Source organism: Larimichthys crocea, chromosome XIII (genome assembly GCF_000972845.2).
Source record: "Larimichthys crocea isolate SSNF chromosome XIII, L_crocea_2.0, whole genome shotgun sequence".
Lineage (NCBI taxonomy): Eukaryota > Metazoa > Chordata > Actinopteri > Sciaenidae > Larimichthys > Larimichthys crocea.
Window position 1 is genome coordinate 20296836 of NC_040023.1, and position 8243 is coordinate 20305078.

Genomic DNA, 8243 nt, shown 5'->3' on the forward strand with positions numbered 1-8243 from the left:
CAAGTACTCAGCTCCAAATATAAAATATCCTCCATGAAAACTATAGGATCAACAGTTACCTAGCAACAGCAACGGAGCGGATATAGAGCTAAGGGCCATAAAATGTCGTCTATATTTATGAAATTATTCATATTATTCATTTACCTTATCAATCTCATGACACAGCAACCCTAGCCCATAAAAACATCATGCTTTGTGAAAAATAAAATAGACGGATAAATCTCTCAATTATCCTGAAAAATTACACTAAAAAGGATGTGTGTGTAATTTTCAGTAGACATTTCTATTCATATGATTAATTACATCCGGCAACAAATTCTGACTAAAGCACAGCGATATTTGATTAACTATATTTGTGCAAAGGAAACCTTAATAATTCAAGTTTGATACAAAAGTTCATACACACAAAGAAAAGGTTAGGTACTCTGCACTAGTTATCATCTAGTAGTGAATGTAATGTATCCATACTTTTAAAATAGTATAAACGGCTAGTTAACAGGTAGTTTAATAATACTTTCTTGCATTGAAAAAGAAAAAATGTGGACTCACCAGCATAGTATGATATTCTGGAAATATCTGGAACAGAGAAAGAGAAAAAAATCATTTTACTTTGAGAAATGTGTGTATATAACAGCGAATTATTCACAATCAGAGTATCTTGTGATGGGTTATGTCACTGCATCAATGAGAGCCTGAGAACAGGATTAGATGTGATACTATACTAGATGTAAAATTGTGCTGTGGCCAAAAGCATGAGGGGTTTCTTCCTGACCCGGACCGACGGAAACATATTCAGCACATCCTACAGTCAACTGTCCATGAAACTGATACACTCATTTCAGGTACCAAACACTTGATAGGCACAGATAAACTTTATTGGTCTGTTAATGATCTACTGCGTTTTAAAAGTCAGTTTCATCAGCATCTCTTATCTCTCAACTTAGGAAATATGGAAAAACAAGTTCAGAAAAAGAATAAAGAAGCGTAAAGAGACAACGGTAGGAAAGAAGACACGTGGAGTGAATTATGATCACAGGACAGAAGAGCTAAACGGAGAAGGAAATCAAATCATAGGATCATTGAGCAATGCAGCCATTCACCGGAAGAACACTGCTATTAAATTATATACTAATAAATAACCATTAATAAAAATGATCCTCAGTTAAATCAAACAAAGTCAAATAATTTTAGCTCTACAACTCGAAGAAACCAAAGAGGACTTTCATGACGTGGAAAGTCCAACTGTCCAATCCAACTGATTACAATGTGCTTAGTTTACTCAACTGACAGGAGTCAATTTCTAATCACCGTAAGCACGTCCACTGGTTTACATGTCAGCACTGACCAACCGGTGACTGTGCAGCAGCTCTAATGAATCAGGAGGATTTAATATGAGCTACATTCCAGACAGTCAGAGCGGGGAGAAAATCACGACTTGGCAGAATATATCTGCACTGTCATGCTGTTATAACTTAACCCACTGTCCTCGTTCAACTCTCAAATCTCACTCGCTCTCTCTCAAATCTGACTCTTTACAACGCCGTCGTGTGAGATTGAACACTGAAATGAGCAATATGATGAAACACTGTGAAGCTGTGCTGACATCTGTTACTTAGCAACAGAGACGAAGAAGGACCGTGGTGCCAATTAGGATGCCAAGGCTTTGTCTTACTCTATATGTAAGATAAAACGCCGGGTCTCAATTCCATACAACCATGCTATACACCAATGAAAGATGTTTTTTAAGCAGTAGCTATGTGCTAAGAGTACACCAGTTCTAAGCAGGTTTGAAGTGTGTAGTGTGTGGTCAGACTGAAAAAGTGGCAAAATAAAGCACACTCAAAGAAGGCAGTATCACTTAATCACTGGTAAACCGCGGTGTGATCACAGTCTGAAATATAAAACTAATTTAGTGCTAACAGTCCTGTAAACACCCAGAGAAGAAGAATTAAATATTTGTAAAAAAAAAAACATTTTGATCTCTATTTGTGAAGTTCGAAGTTCGTAGTTTGAGTAGTAGTAGTTTGATGCATATTTTGTTGAAGAGACTTGTCTTTTCTGGTTAAACAACACTCTTACCAGAAATGACCCATCTTTACACTTTCACATCCACAATTAATGACCCAAAACTAGAACCTGTTATTAACAGTGTTGAAGCATCTGTCCCTGGACCATTTTCACTTGTATAAACACTCCTCAGAGCTTCTCCCTCCTACTCCATCACATTTCCCCCCTCGCTCTCTCAGCCTTTTTCTTTCTCTCTCCCACTCAGAGTAGAAAACTCTTGCCTCTGGCTGCAAACCACAGAGGCTACGCTACAGTTGACGCCACGCTAAGGGCATTGCACAACTCCATTCCCATCAAGAAAACAACAACAACAGCAGCCTTTTGCAGCTCCTCTGCAAAGACAAGCCCGTCAGAAGAGAGTACAGCGGAGCAGTGGTGGCGCAGAACTGAGTGCGACATCAGAGAGGAGAATAAAGTCACCACAGTAGCTGCTACAGCTTTAATGAGGTAGCTGTCATTGTAAGTAGCAGCTATAAAACATTATTGTAGTATCGGGACTACTGCAGAGGTAGGGAAGTAAGACAGAGAGTGGTCTTAGTTTTACCAGCATCCTTTTTCACATCTGTATATGATTTGGCATTTATGCGTGCTGATGTCACCAAAACAGTTTCATATGTAGATGAAACATGTGTGGTACTAACCTTTAAAGTCCAGCTACAGTACATAACCCAGGAGAAGTATCATGTAGCTTCGACACACAATCGACTGAAGTTGCACGCTCAATTTGTTGGACACTGTGTGCCAATAATGCTTGGACATAATGCACTACACTCTGGAGTTCAGGGAGCTCAGCAGTACACAGTAGAAATCCTTTAAGTTTGTACCGTCCCTCACATCTGTTCATTCTTCAAAAGAAACTTGACAAACCCGGTTATTTTATGAACTTGGTACCAGCTATCGAATCCCAAGCCACTCATTTCCAATTTTATATTATTCAAGGATACATTTGTTCAAGTACAATCATTATCTTTAAGATAAGTTTATTGGTTTATGAAGTGAACAGTTTTACAAGCAGGCAGCACTGAAGCATACACTCTCAAACCTTTACACCCTCCTATTTACTCACTTTAACCTGTATTCATAGAGTTTGACTTTTTATAGTTTGACTTTTTTTATGGCTCTATTTCCAAGTTACGGTTCAGACATTCATAAATATATTGACCCAATCCACCACTTCTCCAGGGTCACACAGAAGCTTCACATTTCTACGTTCTTTTCAGGAACTGAAAATGAAATGATCCTGCTGTTGCTGAAACCTGAGGTTTTTGGTATTTTGCTGTACATTTCATATCAATTCCTCTTAATGTAAGCTACTTAGAAAAAAAATGTGTCTTCTGCCATATAGAAAAAGCAAATGATGTTTTGAAAAGAGGGTATATTCAAACAAACGTGATATGACCGTTTACACAGCCAGAGCTGTAGGCAAATGCATGGATTAATGTATCTATTTCTACTTTCAAAACACCTGAGGCGTGACATACTTAAACAACTTCATGAGAGAAAATTTTACAATGAATCTGCTGAGTGTTTATCCGTGCTGTAAATAGACAGCTACTTCACTCTCCTCTGGCTGCTCTAATCACAACTTTGTGCAAAGCAAACATTACCTGTCATTGTAAATTGTATAACGGGATTTCATTCAGAATTTAACTCATGATACAATTGCTAAGCCAGATGTGTCACTAATTCTCAGTTTGACTTCCCAATACCATGAAGTCCAATCTGATGAATATCAATTCAGCAACCTGACGTGTGATTTTCCATAACCAAACAGATGTTGTGCAATGGATTTTAGAAGCAGATGTTGCAATTACTATGCTGACTTTTTTTCCATATTGCCCAGCCTAAATGTAATGTTAAATATAGGGGAGTGTCAAATATGTCACGCAAGATGTTACAAAATACAACAACACTTTGAGGATACGTCTTGCCTAAACAGCAAATTTATATTCTCCTGCAATAAAAGTGTTTTCACAGTATCTGACAGAGGGTGCTGACCACATGGAATAAGTTATACAAAGCAGCGAGCAATGGATGCAAATAGGGGAAGACTGATGATGACATAACAGGAGCAGGTTTCCAGTCACACTTTCACAGCATGTCACTGTCTCAAAACAGCACCAACAAACAGGAACTCAGCTGGTTTAAATAAGTTCATTTTTCATGTCATTCGTAATCTAACACCCAATCTTATACACCAACATGGGTATAAACTAAATCCAACAATGTGTTCATCTATACAGGTGTGACCAATATGACACAATCTGTCAGGTATCTTTGCTTTAGCTATTAATGCAATAGCAGAAAACATGGCCTGGGGCTCAGGGTGGGTGTTGGAGGTGGAACGGTGCTGGAATTCAATACAGCACAATAAAGTAACCACAAGTGAGGCAAGACACGAGACAGCACAACTTAACTGACAACATAAGGCAGAGTAAGGTAACATCCTTTATAGATTAGGAGTGTGTGTTTTTTATAGTATTTTTTTACAGACACACAACACATGTATTCCTATAGGTTTTTTAAAAAGGTTACTATGGTCAGTAAAGTATAACACGCTCTATATAACGAAAACAAATCTGTTCTCTATTTTTACTTAGTTCCACTAAAGTATGACCTTTTTTTTTTAAGTTGTTCACTAACACCCTCTCTTCTTACGAGGTTGTCAGTTGCACACCAACGTTTAGCCCTGTGGACAAGAAAAGCGACATTTGATCACTGTGGCCTGTGGTTGTTTAGCTGCATTTATACAAGAACAGAAATCTGATGTTTAACTCTTTGTGGTACGGCTCTGACCAGGCAGGGCTGCCTCAAAAGAGTCAAGAAGATCAGATTTCATGCAGCTTCTCTGTGCGGTAACAACAGGACATAAAATCAGAGCCATATACAAGGGTTAAAAATATAGATCATTTCTGCTTGTGTAAATGTACAAGGGGTTGGTCAGGGTACAAAAAAACACAACAGGAGCCAGTGAGGATGATACATTTAAAGTTTTTTCTTACCTACAGTTAAACTGTCTCCTGAATGAATGAAGAAGCAGGTTGATAAATTACTACTGTCAATCTTTTTTCTTGAGGTGTGCACTTTTTCTGAACCATAGTGGTGACGGTAGTAGGAATAGCAGAGACGATAACCGTATATTAAGTAGACATGGCAGTGGCTGTTGTGTTCCATCTTTAGGTTAGTGGCAGACTACAATTGTTCACCAACTATAGAAACATACTGTAAGATGGCAGGTAAACAAGTGGAAAAAATATTCCGTGTGGACAGCACAGCACACGTTCACTCTCATGTTTCATGGAGGGAAGCCTAGTGGGCAAAATCCAGCATCCAGGGCAACAGATACACACAATCACATAATTTGTGCCAATTTATTCATCTGTCAAATCTGTTGTCAGAAGCAACCAACCGGATTTATCAAAAGGCAAACAGAGCAGGCTGACACTGTATCGGAGCTTTCAGCGTCTTTGTTTGTGCACACTCTACCTGTCTGTGAGCTTTTCACATGCAACTGCTTGCACAGCGGTGAGCAGCGCAAATTCCTTTCCAGCCCTCAGCCTGCCAGACCCTCTCTACCTGCCTAGCACAGAGCACCCATACACCCAGGCCAACCACAGCTGAACACTACATCAGTATGACTACACACGTTCATACCTCCATTGGTGCAGCCCAGGAAATCCCAGAACTGCATGTTGGCAGTCGGTACACAGAGGATTGAACCTCCGCTAAATCACAGATGCCTGTGTATGTTCCTGTTCGGTCTCTCTACTTCCTAGTTGTACTGTATGCTGTCACTTATAGGAGGGGGAAACACCCGCCCACTGATTGTTTGGGGCTGACACACCTGGAGGCCGAGTTTCATTCCAAAACAGCTGCCTCCTTCTCTTAAGCTCTCGTTCCTAATCGTCATCCCACTTACTTCCCCCGTCGCTTGCAATCTTATCCACTACTCTGCCTCTCATCTTTATCTTTTCCTGACTGAAAACAGACAGGCGTAAAGATCGATCTTACATTGTCAATGTTACTTTCCCCCATCCTGCCTCTTCAGATTAGGGCAAGTAGAGAGGAGAGGAGAGGAGGAGGCGAGGAGAAACAGAAGAGCAGAGGAGAAACAAAGCCACAGCAGAGCGCAATTCATCTCCTGAATAACAAGTGTATAAAAATATGAATTTATCAACAAGATCAGTTTAAGTGAGAACGCTTCTTCATGTGTACCAGATGTAAATAACATGTTAAGACAGATGGCTAGGTATGCATGAGTCATATGGACTGCATCACCTTGAATCATGAATCACTGAGTGGACATCTAATCTAGCAAACATTAACTAGACTTTCAGCAACAACATGATCAATATCAACACTGTGAAGCTTCTGCTTGTGTAAAGGACGCGACATTTCTTGATAATTCACTGAAGAAACATGCCATCTCGCTCTTTTTTGTTCCACTATTAGTCAAATTTAAGAGTTTATTTACTGGAACGTGAGCCTGGTCAAGCTTTTATTCAAGCATAAAGACGACAATATGTTTTTCAGCTATAGTTGTCGTCCAATATTCAATTTTTTTTATCCACAAGCATGTCAAAAAATATCGGAGGATACACTTTAGGGTCCTGACCCTGTTAAGGGGTGCGTGCAGGGATGATCATCGGAGGAGACAGCCACATAAAGACAGGAAACAAGATGTGGAAAAAAAAAAAAAAAAGGCAAGATGTGGAAAAAAAAAAAAAAAAGGCAGGAAAGCAAAAGTCTGTGGGAGACATGACAGGGCAGCTTTGACACCAAAGCCCATGAAACCCACACAGAAAACTGACTAATCATCCACATCCACAGGATCTGTTAATTTTAGCAGTACATCCAATATGTGAGTTTAACCAAAGCTGGCAGAACTAAATGAATAATTCATGCGCCTAAAAACAAACAAAAAATAAATCAGGTCTGCTTCAAATATTAATACATTTCAATCGGCACGACCACAGCGTTAAGTGAGCAACCCAAAACACTTGAGACGCACAGGTTAAGTAAGAGCTGCCCCCTTTTGTCTCCAAACCGTTGCTTTCAACAATAAACCCTGAGTCTGAGCAACTCGTTATTCATCAAAACACTGATTTATTTATTTGTTTTGTTCCTTGTTGCTCTGCATGACAGAAATCCTCCTTGGCTTGAACCTTTGCACCTAACCAGGAGAAACAGAGAGGGGTGGTTTCGGCCACTGCACCACTGTCTGTCTGTGAGGAATACAAATGACTTCGCGGTGTCAAAGTGACCAGTATTTCAAATCCTTAAATCCACCGTATTTTAATCCCAGCTCCTAAAAAAAAACACACCTCCCCGCGTATTTGCCTTTACCCCATTGTCTGTGTGTGTGTTACCCCCTTTAATGCTAAGCTAGCTCGGCTAACGGTGGGCTATTCCCACAATCCGCCCCCCGGATGGATCAACACTCACCCGCTTCAGCCCCCGGAGCCCGGCCGCGACTAACCCTCCGTAACCGGCCACCTTTTTCAGCCAGTAAGTTTGAAATGTACACAGGTATGCTGGTTGATATAAGAGCCGGCTTGGTGGCTGTATCTGTCTCCGTTATGAGTCTCTCTCCCTGTATGTTTTTGTCCACAACAGCGCCGTGCCCGGTAGTCGGTGTCCACTGACGCTAGCTGTTAGCACCGCTGCTGCTGCTGCTGCTGCTGCTGCTGGAGCCGGAGCTTTTCCAACATGGCTGCAGCTGGCGGGGCTCACTGACAGGAGGAGAGGGGCCCTACGTGTCCACGACCACTGCAAGGGCCCCCAAGTGGTCCTTATGTAAGACCTGCACTTTCATAAGATCCCTAATTTATCTTGTCATCTATGAGGTTTATGTGAGACCATGTCACGGAGGATCAAATTTATGATTGTGTTTGATTGTGTGAATATTTATTGTTAGGTAGTAAAATATAATTCCCAGAAGACCTTCCTCTGTCACTTTTTATTTAAAAAAAAATACTATAAAACTGTTATTTAGGGTCCATAATTGAAAGATCCACTGGCCAGAAATGTCAAGGTTCAACTTATTAGTCAATAAAATGATCAGATTATAGTTCTCTCACACAATAATAAACCAATGGTGATTACAGAACATAAGAAATAAATACCAATAAAAAACAAAACATGGATGAAAATAGCACGTAGAAGATGTAAAATAG

At 40.2% G+C, this 8243-nt stretch overlaps 1 protein-coding gene across 15 annotated transcripts in view; it reads right to left on the reverse strand.

Annotated features, from left to right (window-relative positions):
* The window catches only part of LOC104938545 (focal adhesion kinase 1), a 56676-nt gene extending 48843 nt beyond the window's left edge, over nucleotides 1-7833 (reverse strand). For 14 of the 15 annotated variants that reach the window (XM_019275901.2, XM_019275896.2, XM_027286283.1 and 11 more), the window contains exons 1-2: nucleotides 7513-7833; nucleotides 550-576 (exon numbers count right to left, since the gene is read on the reverse strand). The gene's annotated coding sequence lies outside the window, so the exon portion shown is untranslated. The remainder of the gene's footprint in view (nucleotides 1-549; nucleotides 577-7512) is intronic. The other variant, XM_019275902.2, reaches the window with a different exon arrangement.
* Nucleotides 7834-8243: the final 410 nt, after the last annotated feature.